Source organism: Triturus cristatus, chromosome 3_2 (assembly GCF_964204655.1).
Source record: "Triturus cristatus chromosome 3_2, aTriCri1.1, whole genome shotgun sequence".
NCBI classification, from domain to species: Eukaryota; Metazoa; Chordata; class Amphibia; order Caudata; family Salamandridae; genus Triturus; species Triturus cristatus.
Window position 1 is genome coordinate 479503653 of NC_140584.1, and position 22440 is coordinate 479526092.

A 22440-nucleotide genomic window follows, 5' to 3' on the forward strand; every position below is an offset into this window, starting at 1 on the left:
AGCAGGGGTTATCTTCAGAGTGTAACTCCCTTGCCCTGACTAGAGCGCTGGTTTCTGTCTGGCTTTGGCGCAAGACTTAGCCAACCAGCAATCCCATTTCTAACAAGAACCAACATGGCACTTTTATGTGCACACGAGGAAAGTAGCGACAAAGATGCTTCCCCCAAACGGGTGGTCTAGACAACTTGGCCCCAAGAGAAGAAGATGAGACCTTTGTGCAACCATTTTGCCATCTGCTAGCCCGCTGGACCGAAAGGGAGGCCAGTACGATAGGCCCTCGTCGAAGGAGGGATCCTTTGAGCCAGAGGACATGGCTATTTTGGAAGACTGTATACGGCACATAGGGGGGATCCCAAGTGGAACCTCCCCTACTTGCAGGATTGCCTAAGGAAATGGGAGCACTTCATTAGAGCGAAACCAGCAATGCCACCCCAAGCCAAAATGTGGCAGTTACTGCAGAACGGGACCTCAGGGACTGTAGGAGAGTAGGATCTGCTTCACATGGGTACCTCCACTTTTTGCTGGTGTTTCACTGTTTTTCGACCTTAGTCTGGCTGTGGCCCTGCTAATCAGGACCCCAGCCTAGCTGCTTCCTCTCTAAAATGGTTTCCATGTACAGTAGGTACATATCTAATTGGATTCTGGAGTGCCTTCTAAGCCCCTAGTATATGGTATACTATGTACCTAGGGCATAGGTACCTCAGAGGCCTACCAGGGGCTGAAGCATGTATTATGCCACCCCAGGAAGCACTCCAAAAATGACACCACAGGTCTGCTACTGCAGCCTGGGTAAGGATGTGCTTGCACCCCTTACAGTGGTATAGGCTACCTATATCCACATATATACAGACTCATATAAACCTATAAGTCACTCCTATGGCAGGCTTTGACAATCCTGAAGGCAGAGTGCTTGGTTTTGTGTGAGAGGGTTCCCAAGCATGAGCTGAGCCCCTCTGCAGCTTTCGGAAATACTTCCTTATGGCTGTTCTGTGATACAGCCATACCATATACTCTTAAGTGTATTATAACCTTGCGGTAACTGCTAACTTTGGAATGGCTGCATCAAAACATGTCGTGTTTGGTGTCAAATGCTTTGGAATACTAACCCCCACCAGTTCTGGTGGCCGGGGTAGCATTCCACCCTTCTAGAGGGAAAGACATGTTCACACTGGTCAAATCCGGTAGGACTTTCCTGAGCCCTGGTGTCACAAAATGGATGCCTCTGCCACAGACACGGGCTGGCCTCCTGCTGCTGACCGAAACTCCAGCAGGGGAGGCCTGGACAATAGGTTTCCTGTCGAAGGGAGGTGTAACCACCTCCCCAGACAGGCAGATGTGTATTGGGGCAGGGCGGGAACTCTCTCTGGTGCTTTGAAGTCCTGCACTGGGGGCACGTTTACTGCCCCTGTGCATAGTCCAGTTCAAACCGGTTGCAGGGGCTACCTGCCCCTGCTCTGGCGTGAAACTGGACAAAGGAAATGGGTGTAACCACCCCTCTTTCCAAGCCCACCCATAGGTGGGGCCTTAGAGTTATTCCATCCCCTAAACTTTCTATAAGTATAGGAATCCAGTCACTAGGACTTTAGATTACCCTGGACGAAACTCTGCAATATATATCCTGGACCTTTGACGTTCTTCTTTAACTAGAAGACTGAAGAAATCTCCCTTGGGGTCCAGGAGTGACTCCCCTGCTTGGTAGGCACCAAAGAAGCAACTGACCGGTCTGCATTGCTGAAGCTCCCGCCGGACGCGGAAGTCTTTGCATCACCAGAGGTGGATTTCCATACTTCCCCGAGGCTACCCTGAGTCCACAGCAAAGCTGAGGCCCGTGGCTATCGTGAGTGATGTGGAACCATGACCCCTGGTCACCGTGAACTTTTGCAGCAACACTATCTTCCTGGTCCTCCTCAAAGTTGTGCTTTGGGCTCTCAGTAGCCCCAGCCTTGAGCACCTCCTGCACTGAAGATTGTTGGCCTCCACTCCACGAGTGACCCGTGGGCCAGCTTCAAGTGTGACCACTCAAAGCTCCTTCGCGATCATTAGCCCGTTGGCTAGCAGGTCCCCACGAAGGCAACTCCTTTTCTACTTGGGCTTTCCTGGTTGCTCCAGATGTGCCCTGACTTACCTTTGCTGGGTGAGTCCCTCAGACCTTGCTGGTCTGCACCTCAGTCCTTTCTCTGAATTCCAGTGACTTGCTGTTGCCAAGGCTTGTTGGGTCCATTCTGGTCGCCGACACTGCAGCACTTGACAGAGTTCGCAGGACAGCTCGAATCCGGCTAAAGAACTTTGTCAACACCTCCTGGACCTCATGGCTGAAGAGTCAAGACACCCATCAACTCACCTGAAGCACCCAACATGTGTGGGCATTGGTCCATCCTGCCCTCGGTCACTGGCTAGTGACCCAGACTCTGTCCCCCCTGCATTCAGGTTCCTTCCATCCTAGATCCAGGCTTGAATCTCTTCTGACACTTTTCCTCTTCACGGCAGCAGCAGTTCTTTGCCGGCTTCCATTGAAATCGACGACGCAACCCGACACCAAAAGACACCTATGCACCCGGATTCCCTGGGTGAGGTAACTCGAGTACTCCGGTGCTCCCGTGGGTGCTAGCCCTAGAACTTCTTATGTCCAAAAGGGTTTGGTCCTGACTCAATTCTAAGTGTCCCTAATCTTTAAATTTCCAACCGCGACATTGCCCATAGACGATAACGGGAACCCGTGGTCCTGTTCATACACTGCATACAGTCCCCGTGGGTCCCCTGTGTCACTACCTTGGGTGGTTCCTTGGGGTCCCAGCGATTCTACAGGCTCTAGGCCTTGTATCTAGTTCAGTCGTGGTTCTTATACCACTTTTTTGGTATATGGTTTGGTACGCCCCTAGGGCCCAAACGTGTATTTGTGCAATTACTGATGATTGCTCACTTGCAACTTAAGTACTTCGAACTCCAGTCTCATAAAGAGAATAGAGGGGTGTGTGTTAACCTAAATACATATATTTTAAATATATACCTGGTGTGGTTGTCCTTTCATTTAATCATTCAAGAGATTATAGACTGGTAAAACAAGCTGCTTTACATTCCTTCAAGACTTAGCCTGAAGGCTGCTCTCCATAGCTACCACTAGGAAAGCTTTCAATAAAGGTTGTCTTTAACCTATCACCATAAAGGGTTGTTTGGACTGATACAAGGTGCCCACTGTAACTAGTGGACAGCATATATCAGGCCGCCTTCTCACACTTATAAGTCCCTAGTATATGGTATACTATGTACCCAGGGCACAGGTACCTCAGAGGCCTACCAGGGGCTGCAGCATGTATTATGCCACCCCTGAGAAGCACTCCAAAATGACACCACAGGTCTGATACTGCAGCCTGGGTAAGGTGGTGCATGCACCCCTTACTGTGGTATAGGCTACCTATATCACTACCATTGCACAAACATATAAAACCTAGAAGTCACTCCTATAGCAGGCCTTAACAATCCTGAAGGCAGAGTGCTTGGTTATTATATGAGAGGGTGCTCCTGCATGAGCATAGCCCCTCTGCAGCGTTCGGAGTACCTCCTCTGATGCTGTTTGTGGTGCAGCCTGACCATATACTCTTTAAGTGAATTATAACTTCGCTGTAAATGCTAACTTTGGAATGGCTGCACAGAAACATGTCATGTTTGGTGTCAAACACTTTGGAATACTACCCCCCTGCCAGTTCTAGCGGCGGGGGTAGCATTCCACCCTTCTAGAGGGAGAGACATGTTCACACTGGTCTACCCGATAGGGACTTTCTAGAGCCCTGGCATCACAAAATGGATGCTACTGTCACAGACACGGGTCTGGCCTCCTGCTGCTGACCGAAACTCCGGGAGGGGAGGACTGGACAATAGGTTTCCTGTCCCAGGGAGGTGTAACCACCTCCCCAGACAGGCAGATGTGTATTGGGGCTGGGCGGAAGCACTCTCTGGTGCTTTGAAGTCCTGCACTGGGGGCACACTTGGTGTCCCTGTGCATAGTACAGTTCAAACCGGTTGCAGGGGCTACCTGCCCCTGCTCTGGTGCAAAACCAGACAAAGGAAATGTGTGTAACCACCCCTCTTTCCAATTCCTACCATAGGTGGGTCCCCAGATTATGTCCTACCCGCTATCTTAGCATACGTATAGGAACCCAGTCCTTGAGACTTTGGATTACCCTAGACAAAACGCTGCAACATATATCCTGGACCTTCGACTTTCTATTTCAATTAGAAGATGGAAGAAATCTCCCTTGGGGTCAAGGAGTGACTCCCCTGCTTGGCAGGCACCAAAGAAGCAACTGTCTGGTCTGCAACTCTGAAGCTCCCAACAGACGCCGAAGTCTTTGCATCACCAGATGTGGATTTCCAGACTTCCCCGAGGCTACCCTGAGTCCACAGCAAAGCTGAGGCCCGTGGCTATCGTGGGTGATGTGGAACCGTGACCCGTGGACACCGTGAACTTTTGCAGCAACACTATCTTCCTGGTCCTCCTCGAAGTTGTGCTTTGGGCTCTCAGTAGCCCCAGCCTTGAGCACCTCCTGCACTGAAGATTGTTGGCCTCCACTCCACGAGTGACCCGTGGGCCAGCTTCAAGTGTGACCACTCAAAGCTCCTTCGCGATCATTAGCACGTTGGCTAGGTGAACTTTTGCCGGTACATCATCTTCCTGGTCTTCCTTGAAGTTGTGCTTTGGGCTCCGAGTAGCCCCAGCCTTGGGTACCTACTGCACCGAAGATCTCTGGCCTCCACTCCACGAGTGACCCGTGGGCCAGTTTCCCGTGCGACTGCTTGAGGCTCCTTCGCCATTGCTAGCCCATTGGCTAGTGGGTCCCCATGAAGGCAACTCCTCTTCTGATTGGGCTTTCCTGGTTGCTCCAGACGTGCCCTGACTTACCGTTGCTGGGTGAGTCCCCCAGACCTTACGGGTCTGCACAGACGTCTTTCTTCTATTTCTACTTGACTTGCTTTTGCCAAGGCTTGTTGGGTCCATTCTGGTCACCAACACCGCAGCACTCGACAGATTTTATGGGACAGCTCGAATCCAGCTCCTGGTCATCATCAACGCCTCCTGGACCTCGTGGCTGAAGAGTCAGGACACCCGTCAACTCACCTGAAGCACCCGACATCTGTGGGCATTGGACTATCGTGCCCCTGGTCACTGGTAAGTGACCCAGACTCTGTCCCCTCTGCTTTCAGGTTCCTTCCATCCTTGATCCAGGCTTGGATCTCTTCGGACACTTCTCCTCTTCACTGCAGCAGCACTTCTTTGCCAGCTTCCATTGAAAACAGCGCCGCGACCCGACACCAAAAGACACCTATGCACTCGGCTTCCCTGGTTGAGGTAGCTCGAATACTCCGGGGCTCCCGTGGGTGTTGGCCCTAGACACCTCTAAGTCCAAAAGGATTTGCTTGTAGTCATCCTCTAAGTGTCCTTAACTTGTAATTTTCCAAAGGTGACTTTCCCATAGAAGTCAACGGCGATTCGCGCCTGTGTTTTAACACTGCACGCGTCCCCCGTGGGTCCGCTACGTCACTACCTTGGGTGGTTCCTTGGGGTCCAAGAGCTTCTAAAGGCTCTAGGCCTTGTGTCTAGTTCAGTCGTGGTTCTTATACCACTTTATTGGTAAATGGTTTGGTACGCCCCTAGGGCCCAAACGTGTATTTGTGCTTTTACTGTTGAATACTGACTTGTAACTTAAGTAATTCGAACTCCAGCCTCATAAAGAGACTAGAGGGGTGTGTTTTATCTTAAATACATATATTTTGAATATATACCTGGTGGGGTTGTCCTTTCATTTGGTCATTCAAGAGATTATAGCATGGTAAAACAAGCTGCTTTACATTCCTTCAAGACTTAGCCTGAAGGCTGCTCTCCATAGCTACCACTAGGATAGCTTTCAATAAAGGTTGTCTTTAACCTATCACCATAAGGGGTTGTTTGGACTGGTACAGGGTGCCCACTTTAATTAGTGGACAGCATATACCACGCCAACTTGTCACAGGGACCATCTATATGCCGTGAGCCAACATGGATAAGGAAGGGCTCAGAACCGATTGATGAATGGGGTGTGTAAGCGGATCTCATGTTTCAAGAAGAACACAATGGGGATAAACCTAGCCATAGGCGAAGTGAAAAGTCTGCTAGGCAGTCTCATCAGAGAGCAGACTAACATGGTGTTCGCCCAAACCCGCATCTCATCAGTCACATTGACAAACACCGAGCATGACAGGCTACATACAAATCAGACAGATACCCAATATGGGCAGCCCTGAGGGAAATATTCCCTGATCACCCAGATGTAGGAGGATTGAAGGCAGAAAGTATAAGGCCTAGGGTGACATACCAGACTTTCCAGACAGAATGAGGGAATCATTGGGACAAGAGACAGGCCAGCCTTGGACCAATATGGGCCCCCAGATTGCATATTTCCTCAACATCCTCAGAAAGGGGATGCCCGCCGAAATAAAAAGCGTATTGGACAGCATAGTAGGGTTAGACAGCAAAGCCTAGCGGAAAATACAGGCCCACATATTAAACTGTTATAAAAAGAGACAGGAAAAGGACTAGACCCAGCCCAGAGAGACACTGCCAAATTGGTCCACCACAAGTTGAAAAAGACCATCCTCAAGGGAGCAGCATTGGCCACTAGCGTACAAATTGAACCATTCTTGTAGGGGGATCCACCGCAAAATCCTGGAAAGTTTCAACCCGGTTATAATGGCAAAGGTCAAGAAGGTTGGCAGCAACCGGACCTCAGAGAATGCTATTATTGTCACCGAATGGGCCACATGACCGACCAATGCCACTTAAAAAAACTTAGCACTTGCAGTGATCGATAAATCTGGGTCCGTTTCCACACAATCCCTACCCTCAAAACTAAGCCCTAGGTATCCCGAATGCACCATACGTTCAACTGCAGGGGGGTCAGACGGTCACTGCATCACCCCAGCAGGGAACAGGTGGTTGGTCAAACATGTGACAACTGCAGCAACAGACAGTGTTCCCAGCCCAACATGGACCACTGCAGGGAGGGGTAATGGTCTGGGGAGGCAATGCCTTTACACACTTGCAAAGCCCACCTATGCAGTGAATACTTACCCCCAAGGCAGACCATACACTTTACGCACAACTCAACACACATTTTAACAATAAAGACTAGTGAAACAGCATTAGGAATTCCAAGCCTTTACTTGCGTTCAGGAAAACTCAGGGCTGCCGTACTTTGTGTTGATCAGGAATCCGCACTGGAGTTTGGCATTCGAGTGCCTGCGGGAGCCTAGGCCCCACTCTGCAGCTGATTCCCCAGGGCGGGGTTGGCTGGTCATGCCCCAGCAGAGGCAGTCTCTCCAACCAGAACATAAAAATCAGGCACCCAGTCCCCCTAACACTAGTGCAATTGGGATGGGTCCCGATTACTAGGTCAAAAAGACCCCATTCTCTGGCATCTGGCCTGGGACCCAAATTCCTTTGCACTGTGTGGTACCAACCACAGCCAACAGCTTCCAGGCCAATGGAGGTCCATTTTCAATTCTAAAAGAGGCAATGTTCTAGTGTCAGGAGCCAGATATCGTGCACACTTTGGATGATGAAGACCCCATAGCGTCCACAACACAAACAGATTTTGACCGTTCGCAAACAGCCATATGGTGTTGAGACATTCGGGAGTTCACCAGAACAATCATCATCCCAGTCTATTACCCACACAAGGTGAAGTTTGACGAGTTTGGGTTTGCATCAGACTCTCCATTGAGCAACATTCTGCCTCCTCCTTTCCCCCAAGGTTCTCCAATCACCCAACGACTACCTGTCGGGTCATGTCCCTCCAAAACATCGAAGGAAGCATGTCACCAGTCGGAAGTCTCAGGCCTGAGATAAGCCTGCCTTCTCATGTCAAGCTACCAATGGAGTGAGCAGGGGTTATCTGGGTGTGTAACTCCCTTACCCTGACTAGAAGGAAGGGCCCCTACTTGGACAGGGTGCATACCGCTGCCAACTAGAGACCTCATTTCTAACAATCCAACTTCACCGTAATTTAGGATTTTAAATTCCAATTCCAGAGACACCAAACATGAAAATGTAACCTATTCCAATTTGGGAATTACACTTATAAAATGTAATAAGGTAATTACAATGTTATCCTTTGGGAGAGGTAGGCCTTGCAGTAGTGAAAAACAAAGTTAAGAGTTTTTCACTACCAGGTCATGTAAAATTTAAAATAACATGTCCTACTTTTTAAATACTCTGCAGCCTGACCTCTGGGCTGCCGAGGGCCTACCATAGGGGTGACTTATATGTATTAAAAAGGAAGGTTTTGGGTCATGACAAAAGGATTATTTTGCCAGGTCAACATGGCAATTTAAAACTGCACACACATGGGCTGCAATGGCAGGCCTGAGACATCTTTAAGGTGCTTCTTAAGTGGGTGGCACAATCAGTGCTTAGGCCCAGTAGTAATGTTTAGGTTACAGGCCCTGGTAACAGGTAGTGCCACTTTATTAGGGACTAACATCTAAATTAAGTATGCCAATCTGATATGTTTTAAGGTGAGAGCACATGCATTTTAGCACTGGTTAACAGTGGTAAATCGTGCAGAATTCTTAGGCCTGCAAAAACAAAGTCAGCAAAACAGGAGGTTTGGGACGGGAGAACATGGCGGCCAGTGAGTAGCAGGTCATGGAGGCTCCCGGAGTCGTGAGCTCTCTTTCGCTTCCTGCTAGGGTATAACAACACCTTTTTCTGGTATGAGGATCTGAGTACAAAGGTAATGCCTACCTTGTGCTGGAGTTGATGGGCAGCCTCTCCTTTTTCGTGCCAGCAAAGTCCAAGTGAAGTAGCAACGGTGTAAGTGGGACTGCCTGACTGGGACTTCTACTGGGATTGAGCGGCGCTCAAGCTCGGCAGAGGGCAGAAGGCGGTCGCTCAATTTCACATCCAGGGGAGTCGTGGCAGAGGCAGCACAAGGGCTGTAAGTCCCCAGAATAAGCTGGAAGCCAGTGCAGAGATCATGGAGCCTCACAAGGAGGGGAACAGCGCATGGAGCCCAGACAACCAGAGGAACGATACAGGAAAAGGAGATAACGCCCCATTAAAAAACAGGCAAATTTATGTAAAAGCCAGATAAGGGACCATGTGGGGGTCAGAGGAAGGACTGTTCAAGGGAGATTAAAGGCCATCCAAGTATCAGACTGTAGGGTGGAGGCACAGGAGAGTGTTACATCCCAGGGCAGATACTCTCTCAGATATCCTGTCAGAAGTTTAGCTTCAGGGGGGCCCCTCCTGGTTCAAGGTAATATGCAATTTGAAGCAGTTCAGGGCAGCATTACGGATATAGTAAAGAAACCCACAGAAATTAAGCCAGATCAGGTAGCTGCTGAAGAGTGAGAAAGTTAATCCCAGGAGGGGGAAACATAGGATGAAAAAAGTGGATACTAAATTGCAGAATCTAAAAATCACCCCTTCTCTGGAGACCTTCTTTAAAGTGATGCCAAAGACTCTGATACTAAAAGAACAGTTATATCATCTCTGACTAATGTCTTGCAGTCTCCAGAGGGAGAGGTTATAGTAAGTCCAAATAGGTTCCAAGCTTGGGCAGATGACCCACAGTCCCCAGAGGTGGCTACTTCCGGCATCCTGAGGTTAGAGGAGAAAATTTTGATTTCAGCCACAGACATGAACCCCCCATCCCCTCGGACAGATGGCCAGGGAGATGGTCAAGGAACTTAACAGACTGGATTAACAGTTCAAGGGGATCTGGATCAACAGTCTGGGCAGGGGGGGGGAAATAAGTTGGCACCCTTACCCCAATTCAATCACCACCTCAATCCGTCTCTGACCTAATTCAACTATTAACAACTGAAGTCAGGAGCAGATTTGAAACTTCTGAGATTAACCAAATGGAGATCAGATCGGCTTGTGATAAGATGGAAAGGAAATTGGATAATCTTACAGCCAAGACATTAGTGTTGGAATCCTCAGTGAGAGAATTAACTCTCCAATCCGAGGCCAACAAGAAAGAGAATTCCCATTCTAAAGGGCAATGGTGTGGGTATCCAAGAAAAACTGGAATCCCTGGAGAACAATCAAAGACGGAATAACTTTTGGTTGTTAAAAGTACCTGAGGGGGCAGAGGGGGAAGATATAAAATCATTTGTGGCAAGATTGATAAAACCCGGGACCCAGGTTGACTGTACAGAGCAGACCTTATTAATGACATCCACAGGGTTCACAGAGATCCATTCAGGTTAACTCCAAATAAAACAAAGTTGAAGAAATACTTGTTCCACTTCCATATGTATAAAGTGAAGGAAGAATTTCTTACCAAGGCCCTAAAAATGAAGACGCTAACTGTGGATGGTATTAGTTTTGAGATTAGGTTGGATGTGTTAGATTACGGCAAATAAGCAATGGGAGTTAGGTAAACTGCTTGACCCATTAAGGAAATTAGGTGCTATGGCACAACTGAGATTCCCTACTACCCTGCGTGTGATGTACAACAACAAAATGCAGAACTTTCGGCGTGTGGAAGATGCAGAGGTATTCATAAAGTCCTTATCAGATGTAGGGATATGTTAGAGAGGGTCTGGGGGTTGTGGAAAGCACTAAACTTTCTTTCCTCCATTCTCTGTCTCTTCTTTGTCCCTTTCCCAGGCTCCTTAGGTTTCTTAGGTTCTTTACCTTTACTTATATTTTAATTGAGTTTGTGAGCACATTAAGAGTAGCGTAAAGCTCTAGTGACACAATATAGTAAGGTGTTTTGTTTTTTCACGTCCAAGGAGGAGGTAGAAGAAGGGTTTGCCGGGGTATGGAGGTTTAGGGGTCACAGGAAGGGTCGAGGTCACTGGGTGGGGAGCAGCGGGAGAAAATAATGAAAAATATGTCCTCTTCGATTAATCTTAGTTCTTGGTACCACCGTAGTACTTAGCTAATGGGGTGAGAGATGAGTTCTGGCCAGTATGCTCGGAATGAGATTTCGTCATGGAACGTGAACGGGCTAAGAGTTAAACACAGGAGGGAAAAGATTTTGCAATATTTGAGAGATGCCCCAGCTCAGATCAAAATTTAGCAGGAAACCCCTCTGACCAGTGTGGAAATGAAAGAGATTTTTAGTCTAGAGGTTGGGTGCAAGAAATCATTTGCACCAGTCAACAGCTAGCTATTAAAGGGGTGGCGATTCTGGTAAAAAAAAAAAAAACTTATATCACAATAGAGGAAAACAGAGTGGATAAGGCAGGCAGATGGGCTATTGCCAAATTAAGGTGTTATCATCGAATATATACGGTTACTGGATATTATGGCCCAAATTTAGACGACCCTGGTCCATTTTCTGGTCTGTTGCCGGAGCTGTTAAATTTCACAGACCAAATTATCTTAGCAGGTGATTTTAATGTGGAGCTCAATGGGAAGTTGGACCGTTCATCTAAGAGCAGTAACAAATAGTAGGATGTGGTCCTTAATAAAAACTACTATTAAGCAGCTAGGGTGGTGTGACATATGGAGAGAGAAAATCGGGCTTTACATTTAACAATAAAAAATATGGTCACCAATCCAGAATGGACTTCTTCCTGACTAATCAAGAATTAAAGGACCAGGTACAGGAAGTTAGGCATTTAGGAGCGCACTTGTCAGGCCAATCTGCTGTAACCCTAGTACTAGCCCTTCCAAAAATGACAACACAGAGGAGATGGACAATGGATCACGCCATATTATTGGATGACGCACTAATTGAGAAACTAGGTTTAGAGTCCCAGGAGTTTTTTTAGGTTAGCATGGACAGCGCCCCTATGGGAGTTGTCTGGGATGAGTACAAAGCCTTTTTAAGGGTGAAAATAACCTCTATCAGGCATTTAAAAGCAAAAAGTATAGATCTGAGGTAGGGGAAATTGAGTATAATATATTCAGCTGTTGAAGCAGCAGTTATCAACGAGTGGGGTAAAGCAGGGCCAGGGGCCGCAACAAACCTCTCTTCAAGCCCTCAAGTTGGACCTTGCTGGGGTAATAGAAGAGAGAGTACGGAAAAGATGGCAAGCAAGCAAACTCGCCCATTTTGAATATGGAGAAGGGTGTGGAATACTTTTAGCTTGGAAAGTGAGGATTGATCAGGCAAGAAGCTTCATAAAAGAAGTTAAGTGTAAAGTGTCAGGAAAATCTCGCACGACTAGGGAGGGAATAGAAGAGGCCTTTCTGAACCACTTCGAGAAGGTATATCAGGAAGATTTGGTTATTACGGGGGAAGAGGTGAAGGTCTTGTTGGGTCAGGATGTCCCCCCTATAGTCAGCGAAGCCAAGGGAGAAATTATTAACAGTTCTATTACAGAGAGTGAGATCAGGAAAGTAACCACAGCTGGGAAATCAGGCAAAGCAGCAGGTTCAAATGGACTACCCACCGAGATATATAAAACATTGGGGGAGCTTCTCTTACCAGTAATGGTGAAGCTGTTTTTGGTTATATTCAAGAATGGATGTGAGATGCCAGCATCCTGGAACGAGGCCATAGTGACCCTGATCCCCAAACCAGACAAACCGCCTAATGTTTGTGACTCCTATAGGCCTATTTCGCTACTGAATTGCGATTACAAAATCTTCGCAAAAATACTAGCTGAAAGGTTAAATGGGGTGGTGGGGGATCTATTACATGAATACCAGACAGGTTTTGTCAGAGGAAGGGGGATCCAAGACCTTAAGTATCACCTAATTGGAGCAATCGACATTGCTTCTGTCTATAAAGTTCTCCTGGCAATTATTACCTTGGATGCCACCAAGGCCTTCGTTAGGGTGAACTGGCCCTATCTCCCCCAAAAATTGAGATTGTCCAATTTGGGTGAAAATTTTTGCAGGACTATAGAATTAATCAACAGCTAGGGTCCTGGTAAATAAGAACCTTTCCAGACCATTTAAAATCTCAAGGGGAACCAGACAAGGGTGCCCTCTGTCCCCCCTCCTTTTTAACCTACATATTGAACCCCTAGCAGTACAAATTAGGAGAAATTAAGAAATACTTCCTTTTAGGTATAGAGGTTGGGAGAAAAAGGTGGGTATGCGGACAATCTAATGATTTATATGTCTGATCTGCACACATCAGTCCCATTAGTATATGATCTAACCTCAAGTTTTGGGCTTATGAGGTGAATGAACACAAAACGGAAATAATGGCCTGGAATATAAGCCTACAGCAAGATTGCATCAAAGGATAAATCAGATACTTAGGTATTAGGATCACACAAAACTTTGGAAAAATCCGGGAAGTCAATTTTGAGAAAGTCAGCAAAGAAGTCTGTAAGTTACTATTAAGTTGGTCTCATCTGCCGTTGACGATCATCGCAAGGGTTAATCTTGTAAAAATGTCAATCCTCCCAAAGCTTACCTTCCTATTTCAGAATATCCCTATGGTTTTTAAGGAAGAGCGGCTAAAAAAGGTGCAGGCCAAGATCAGCAGTTGTATTTGGGCCTCAAAAGGTGTACGGATTGCATGGAAAATGCTTTGACGAAAGAAGGACAAGGGGGGGGGCCTGTGTCTATAGGACTTGTCCTATTATGCCTGGGTCTTCATGTTAAAAAATGGGAAGATGCTCCTGAATTAACAGGATGGATCAGGCATTGGGAAAGTGTTTAGGGTGATGCTGTTGGATGTGAAAGGGGGTGTACAAGGTTTCATATATAAATTTGGTGATCCTAGATTTTTTTTAAAGGTGCATCTTAAGACTCTACAAGGATTTGCAGTTACGTGGTACAGAATCAGAAAAGAGACAAAACTTAGTTACTATAGTGAGTTGGCACCTATTTGGGATGCTCCTGGTTCCCCAGAGTGGACCAAGGATAGCCTGGCCATTTAATTAAGAGAGGCAGGTGTACTGAGATGGGATCAGTTAGTTGAAAATGACAGTTTGGTTCCCTGGGACAATTCGCAGAAGATTACCAACAACAGGTTATCAAGGTTCAAATATCTCCAAATAAAAAACTGGTATCACACTGCTGGGGTGGACATTGGTTCTTCGAACGACTTAGAGACCTTGTTGGCTGGAAATGTCAAAAGAAGAAAGGAAGTGGCAAGTGGCTAACTTGTACTAGCTTCTGGTGGACCTAGCAGACGGCGTATTTAGATTACAAACTGACCTGTGGGGGAAGAGCTTGCCGGGACACAGTTAGAAAACCTATGGCAAGTATCTTGTAACATTTTGTACTCCACCATTCACGCAGCAAATTTAAGGAGGAACCACATTTTTTGTCTTCACAGGGCGTACTGGACACCTTTAAGGCTGTCCAAACTGGGGAAGGGTGGCACGCCAAGATGCCCAAAATGTGGCCAAGAAAAGGTGGATGATGTTTATAGAGTGTCCCAAGATCCAATGTTTCTGGACAGATGTGAGTCATTGTATGACTGAGATACTCAGCTTGACACTTCAGGTAAGCACAGTTGTCTTTTTGGGGGTTCCGGCAAACTATGAACTGTTATTGCCCAATGTAAGAAAGTTGATTTTCTATTTGATGCTCCTTGCACGTAGAGAGATTTGTAAATACTTAATAAAATCTGTTCCCCGACTCAGGTAGATTGGTTGAATTCTGTAAAATATACGATCCGGTTAGACAGGGCAGTGGAGAATAAGAGAAATGAGTTTTGGGTTCCATACGAAAACTGGGCAAATGCTTCCGTTCTGAATATAGTCCTATGATTAGGCCTTTGTACCGTAATACTTCACTACTTCGGTGGTTGTCACTCAGTTGACCGTACTGGACTGAGTAGACCACGGAAGGAGAATTTCTGTGTAAAGTGTTTCACCCTTGGCTCAAAACAAAGATCTCTGGCTGGCGCTATGTCAAGGGGGGCCCCAGAGTACGCTAATCTCTGTTTTGTTTTTTTCCAAGGCGAATGAGGACTAAAACACATTTTTTTTAAAAACAAAAAAACAGGAGGTCTGAATCCAAATATATAGGGGGAAAACCACGCCAAGGATGCCAGATCTAACAATAGCACAGACATTTCAATGTTTCACATCCACAATGCTAAACGCCTACCAACCTCTGCTGTCCAACCAAATGCTACCCACTTTTGTAAAGATCTAAAAAATTTAAAAACAGTCACACTCGTCATCTAATTTTAATGCAAAAGAATCACTTCTGTAGTTAGGGTTGGCACTTTCACCAGAGAAAATTTCCGACCCTTGGTTTGCATTTTAATGTTCTGCAAAAGTCCAGACACAATTTTTAAATATAACTTTTATAACAAGGCTTTTCTGTCTTTGTTTACTACAGTTATCAGTTAGGGATCATTAAGCAGCTCTAGAAGACATTTTAAAGTGCTTTCTTCTTATGCTTACTATTTAAATGATGTACTGATAAGCAGTGCCTAATTTGTAAACAGTTAAGAGCCAGGGCTCTAACCAGGAGGCCACTGCAGGTTGCACCACCTACAGTCCCTGCCATCATGCCAATGACAGTTTCAACACAACTTCTTACCATCACACTGCTACAAGTGTGACAATTCAGACTATTCAAAGCCATGAAAGTTATAAGAATGGCTTGGGTGGCGGGTATTGGTCATTTGTCACGTATGTTGAATTAATGAACAACTTTTGTTGTGCTTATGTTTAAATTAGGCAGACAGCGGCACCATGTGGTAGACTGTCATAGCTGCCGGTGTTGACAAGTACCGGTGCCGAGAACCAGAAATCACCTGCTCAAATTAAGCACTGCTGATAAGTGGAAAAATACCAGCTTTATTGACCTTAATCAATTCAATTCATAATACTATATTCGATTTTTATCACATAAAAATCATAAAAGCATACATGTAAGTATATAAAAGAATTTCCAAATGATTTTTCACAGTTTCAAGGCCATTTAAAAACATTTCCACAGTTAACTTGTTTTCTATTAAAATATTAATACAATTGTAGAATGTCTCACACATTTCATTGTTTCTATAGGACTTGAGATCAGTATTCCAGAATTTAAATAAAAACATTATAAAAAATTTCCAAAGGTTTTCAATTGTTCATATGAAGGATTAAAAAGTAATTGGACCTTCGTCCTTACGTTCTAATCTCTTAGCGATCTTTGCAGGAGAAAATTACAAAACCACCATAGTATTACGATCAAGGGAGTCTAAGTCAAATTGTTTTCTACACTTGATTGCTTTCTTCAAAAATGAGGTAACATTGCTTGCTAAACATTCATTATCTAAAAATTGAAGTGCAATAAAGGCTGGGCGACATTGTCGCAAACCCCATATTTTTAATATGGGTTTTTTCCACTATTTTCTTAAATCCTGATAAAAATTACAAAATAACACCACATGTATTGTCGATTGCGAAGACAAATTATCACACGGACAGTTCGATAGATTTTTAGACCAATTGTTAACCATTGGAAAACTGACCAACCTATGAAAAACATTTAACCTGAAGCGGGTAAGAACAAATCTGTTGTACCCTTTTAAGGTATATTGAAGGTATGGTTGAATATAAAAAGATACGGTTATCAATTGATTTGATTGAACTGTAAATTTTAGTGACTCATTCGCAAATCTCATAGTCTCCATGTGCTGCATACACTGTTTTTTAAATTATTTTTCTGAAATTGCACATATTGTCCAGGGTTTATAATAGTATTCCGGTTTTCCAAGATCAGTCATAAAATCCCTTGTATACCTCATCCTATGTCTAGGGTATGTTCTTGTTTTAGGCTATCTTGCAATACCAACTGATTAAATGTATTTTTCTTTGACGTCCAGATCCGATGCCATAAAACGACCGGTTTCACCTTTATAATATCTGTGATGTAGGGCAGACCTAACTCGGTATGGCAAATAAAGGTAGATGTAGTTCTAGGCACGGCCAATAAATACCTAAAAAACGCATTCTCCTCTTTCTGTATTTCCAATACATTTTGGTGGCCCCATAGCCCTGCCCCATATGTTGCTACAGTTATACACTTAGCTTTATAGATCTTAATTAATTCAGTTGGGGGCCTCTTGCCCAATTTTTGTGAAAAATATACAAGAGCCGTCATGGTTCTCATAAACTGAAGCTTCCTTGTATTAATAGCTTGACCCCAAGAACCCTTATTGTCAATTAATATCCCTAAATAGGGGTAGGTGGAAGTAGTCGCCAATTCCTTCCCATTTAAAAAGATATCCTTCTGCTTCTTGCCACCCCTGCCACAATTCATTACATAGGTTTTTGTGACATTTATTTGCAAATCTAATTTCTTCATAAAAGCATTGTAGGATTCTAGTGCCCGTTGCAACGCCAATGGGGTCCTTGCCATAATAACGGCATCATTCACATATAGTAATACAGGTATTGGTCGTTTTTCCAACTGGGGTAAGTCCTGGCACTCCTCCAACATTGCCTTTTCTAGGCCATTTGTATATAGTATAAAAAGAAAGGGTGCAAGGACACACCCCTGTCTTACGCCTCTTTTCACCTGGAATAATGTTGTGCATTCCCCATTAAACCCATAGCGGACGCAAGCTTTTGCATTAGTATAAAGTGCTTTCAAAAAGTGGATTAAAGGAGCCTCTACTCCCATTTGTCACTAAGATGCACCACAGTTTCTCATGGGAAACACAATCGAAGGCGGCGGAGAGATCGACAAACGCCAGATGCATTTTTCCCTTCCTTGCTTTCATATATTTACCCATAAAAATAGACAAATTAAGACCTTGGTCGGTTGTACTCAGCCCTTCCCTGAATCCAAACTGAAGGTCCGAGAGTATATTCTTCTCCTCAGCCCATTGTTGAAGGCGGTTAAGCAGTATCCTGCCTGCTACCTTCCCCAATGAGTCCAATAAGGAAATGGGTCTGTAGCAGGCTGGATCCTGCCTATCTCCTTTTTTATAGATGGGCACCATAATAGAATCGGACCATGTTTCAATTAGTCCCCTCGTGGTGGCGGCGTTTAGGACACAAGTTAATAATGGAGCCCAAAGATCTGGGCTATGCTTATATATGTCTACAGGGACACTATCAGGCCCTGGGTCCTTACTCCCCTTACTCGTGTTCAATGCTGATTGGACTTCTTTTAAGGTGAAGAGGACATCTATCGGGTAGTTTAATACTTCATTAGCCATTATGGGTAAAGTATCTTGGGTATCAACAACCACCTCTGCCTGTCCACACATTTTTGAAAAATGCTCCACCCACTGACTTTCATCATTTGTTATTTCGATTGAAGGCTTTCTGTCTGTACTCAAAAAAGGAGATCTGACCACTCGCCAAAAAGCCCTACTTTCTTTTGTTAAGCTAGCCCTATGCATATCCTCCCAAGTGGATTCTTTTATTTCTTTTTTCTGCAGTTTTACCGCTTGGGTATAGGCCTTCCTGCATCGCTTTATATCTGTCTTATCTTTGTTCTTATTATGAATTGCTTTGATAAGTGTGGAATGGGCTTTCATGCAATCTGTGTTAAACCACCCCTTTTTCTTTACTGTCCCCCTTTTTATCTCTACTTTCAGGAAGTTTTTTATTATTTCTGTTATATGTGTAAAACATTTGAGCACCATCTCCTGTGATGTATTTTCTTTTAAACAATTCATTATTAAATCCAGTGCCTTCCCGACCACTGACCTTGTTATTTTGTCTGGGTCGGCCTTTTTTCCACTTCAGTGAATAACCATTAACTTTATCAATCTCCACATTAATAGTCGTTTGGACCCGTTCTTTGTTAGAATTCTGATTTGGCTTTTTGCACAATATTGTTGCTGTTATTGGGAAATGGTCACTAATAGCTATTTTATGCACTTTATAACCTGTTACACAATGTGAAAATCGATTCGAGAACAAAATAAAATCTATAATAGAACTCAAACCTCTCCCGTTAAAGGTCTGTGAAAACGGGATAGGGGGTGAGACTAATGCATTAGCGAAACCCAGATCTAACATAAATAGGATCTCGTTTAAGGCATTTCCATAAACATTATGCGAGTCCACATGTTGTATCGTTATTATGTGGACATAAGGTGGTGTTAAAGTCCCTGCCCCATACATTCTGAACATTCCCCAAGTTTGAGTTCTGAATTTTTTGCAATACATGTCTTATTTGATTCACAGTATCTTCCACCTTTTCCTTTGCGACGTTGTTGTAAAAATGTACAATAGTTACAGAATTATAATTGTCCATATTCAATGTCACAATTTGATAATTTAGTTCTGACGCTATGAAGGAGATTTTTTTTATCAACAACATGTTTGAAATGTATATACTTAGGCCACCCTTTGGACACCCAAAATTTGATGGGGTGGCAGATGTATGATAGGTTTTGAACCCGTCTATATGCATTTCCCTAAGAGCCCAGGTCTCTTGCAAACAAAGGATATCAGTTTTCCTGATAAAATCCGAAAAGAGATCAATAGAGAGTTTAGATAATAGGCCCGCTATATTCCAAAATGTGATCTTAAGATTCCCATCGTTAACTGTTGGTATTCTTTGGTTAGGCCACTCGTTGTTTTTATGATAACCTGACCTTTTCAGGTGCACAATCTAGTCCCTGATTGCTATTAGGCAGTAAACTATGGTCAACATATTGATCTAATTTACCTTGCCCCTTTCCTTGTATACTTTCATCATGGCCTGGAATAAATTCCTCCAGATCCTTATGACTAGATGCCAAATCCTTACTCACATTGTTCTTAGAATTAGTTAAGAAGGGTGTTACCGGATGACGTAGTCAATCTAGTTCCTCTAAAGAGGATAGTATTCTAAAACGATTTCTTACTGGGACATTATATATGGGCTGTATACTAGCCTCAGACCGACAAAATGTCTCTAAATCAAGGGGTGGGCGATAGAAAAAGCCTAGGGGTAGTATATTAATACCTCCCTCTAGCGTGTTATTTCCCCCTTCCCTCAAGATCTTTTCCACTAGCTGTGGAGTACGAAATGTTAAAACCACGCAATCACCAGCAAGACATTTCTTGTCTTTACCTACCCATCCCATCCTACGTGCCATTTTAAATTTTTCAAACATTCTGGTCGTGGAGCCTACTTTTGTGCTTAGCCAATGCAACAACTTATTTCTGAGTGTTTCACAGGTCTCGCTATCTTGTGGCCCTTGCTGCGGTACATTTGCAAGCACAACTGTAAAAGGAGTACAAGCTGGCGGTAAATCCAAATGGCTTAATACTAACGGGTGTTGGCTTTCAGGTTGCGCTGTTTTTAGTTGGTCATGGGATAAGGATTTTAGATTTGAGTTTTGAGATGGAACAAAAGTTGGCGTAGCATGCAAATTAGTATAGTATGTATTTATATTCCTATGCGTATCCCTACCCTGATCTTCTCTCACTTGGTTCCTTTTTGGCTCCCTATAACTACTCGGTTAATTCTTACTATGTTGTATTCTAACTTGTGTTCTGACTTCTTCTTCTTTTCTAACTAGAAATCTTTCTAACCGAGCCTCTACCTGACTTAACCTATCCTCAATATTCGTAAGCGAGCCTCTCAAATACTGCTAAGCTTTTTATAGCTGTAGTTAACTTATCCAAGTCATCATCCCTCGTGCTTGTCTTAATCTTTTCTCCCTGCTCAGAACTATTCCTTGTAACTACTTCTTTTAAACCCACTGTTTTATTCTCTAGTCTATTTGGCTTACCAGATTTTACTCTTCCTGCTATATTTTTTCTTGCAGTTGTTAATTTCCCTCCTACTTCTACCTCTTCTCTTTTTTCCATTGGTTTCTTAATTGGCCTCTTTTTCCTTTTTTGCGGAGGTGAGGTGATTGAATCGGGGTCACTAATTATTGTTTCATCGATTATGCCTTGAATACAGCCATTCGATGGTATGATGGTCAGTGAACCGTCGCTTTGTGAATTTGCCTGGGCAGAGAATTATTTTCCGGGCCCTCTATTTCTACTAATGAACCTGTGGCTAACATCTGCTCTACCGATGATATTTGCTTCTCAATTGCCCCCATCACCCCTGTCAAATATGTCAACAATGTTTGTTTTATGGGCTTTTTTAAATTTTTTCCACTCAGTGGATCGTTTGTTAGTACTTTCCTTTTACCCATTATAGTTTATTCACTACCTGTTCCCTAGGTGCGGTTATATCCTGCCCTACTTCTCTTCAAGTCAGGGGACCCTACAATACAATCAGTGTTACTCAAAGATGTTCAGGCCCCGTTTCTCTTGACTCGTAAGATGAGAGAAAAGATTTTCCTTAGATGACATGCATTTCAAATATACACAATAAAAAATGATATTCCTACCACATGTCCAATAAGGGTGACAATTTTCAAAAATCACTTCCAGAAGGTTTTCTAGAGAATCCAAGAGAGTAGGCCCAGCCCGGCCCTTTTGATAGCACCTCCTGTCGCTTCAGCGGCACTGGTGCTGGCGCGGCAACTGCCGCATGGCGAATCGGGAAATGGAGTCCCCCCAGTTAACAAAATATGGCAAGTAGAAACAAGCGTCCTGCGCTGCGGGAATCCGCCGGCCCTTTTGATGGCACCTCCTGTCACTTCAGTGACGCTGGTGCTGGTGCGGCAACTGCCGCGTGGCGAATCGGGAAATGGAGTCCCCTCAGTCAACAAAATGCGGCAAGTAGAAACAAGCGTCCCCGACCTTACTCATTTTTGTACCAGCTGGGACACTAAAATACTGGTCATGCAGGTAAAAACAAGCATTTGCAATGCAATCGGTCTCACCTTTGGAACCTTATATGTATTTAGCTATGCAGCACATTATCCTGGGTGCTGAAACATTTACTGTTCTTTAACATGGAGTGAAAGTAAGAAACAAACTGCGTGACACGCCAGGTATAGGCACACATGGAGAGAAATATTGCCTTTCAGTGGGAAATGGTATAGCCCAAAGCTCTGTTTTTAGTATAAAAGCAGGGCCTTCGGTGGTCATATCACTGAAAATACAAGATTTGAAACAAATATTATTGTCTACGTGTGCTTGTAGAAGGCAATTTCTATGGACAGGAATCTAGAGAATGCTAAGGCGATTCTGGTATTTTACTGACCTCTGCTGGTTGTTTTCTGTCAAAAAAGTTAAATAGAGGGAGTTGCCAGAAAAATTAAAAGAAGAAAGTCCCTCAGCAGAAAGCAATTCTGGTATTTTACTGACCTCTGCTGGTTGTTTTCTATCAAGACAGTGAAATAGAGGCAATTCACCAGAAAAAAAGCCCCTAGACGAAGCAGACAAGTCCTAGGGCTGATCTCCAGAGGTCACAAAGTACATACACATATAAGTATATACTAAAGTATATATACTAAAGTATATGCTCGACCTAAAAACGGGCAGGGTACAACCCTAGCTGTAGAACTCCCCCATGACCTCAAGAGCTAATCATGCCCACTGGTTGCTCACTTCTGGATAGCTGACAAGCCTCATACTTCTTTCCGGAAGCCCTATGAAGTGGCTGTAAAGCAATTTCTTAAATGCATAATTAGTACTAGTGCTTCTCAGTTATAAATTGCCACTTTTCATAATGATTGC

General features: G+C 44.3%; 1 long non-coding RNA gene across 1 annotated transcript in view; it reads left to right on the top strand.

Annotated features, from left to right (window-relative positions):
• Positions 1–22440, top strand: part of LOC146857570 (uncharacterized) — a 255337-nt gene that overhangs the window by 161157 nt on the left and 71740 nt on the right. Inside the window, exon 3 of the long non-coding RNA XR_014979592.1 lies at positions 14235–14404. This is a non-coding gene — a long non-coding RNA (uncharacterized LOC146857570). The remainder of the gene's footprint in view (positions 1–14234; positions 14405–22440) is intronic.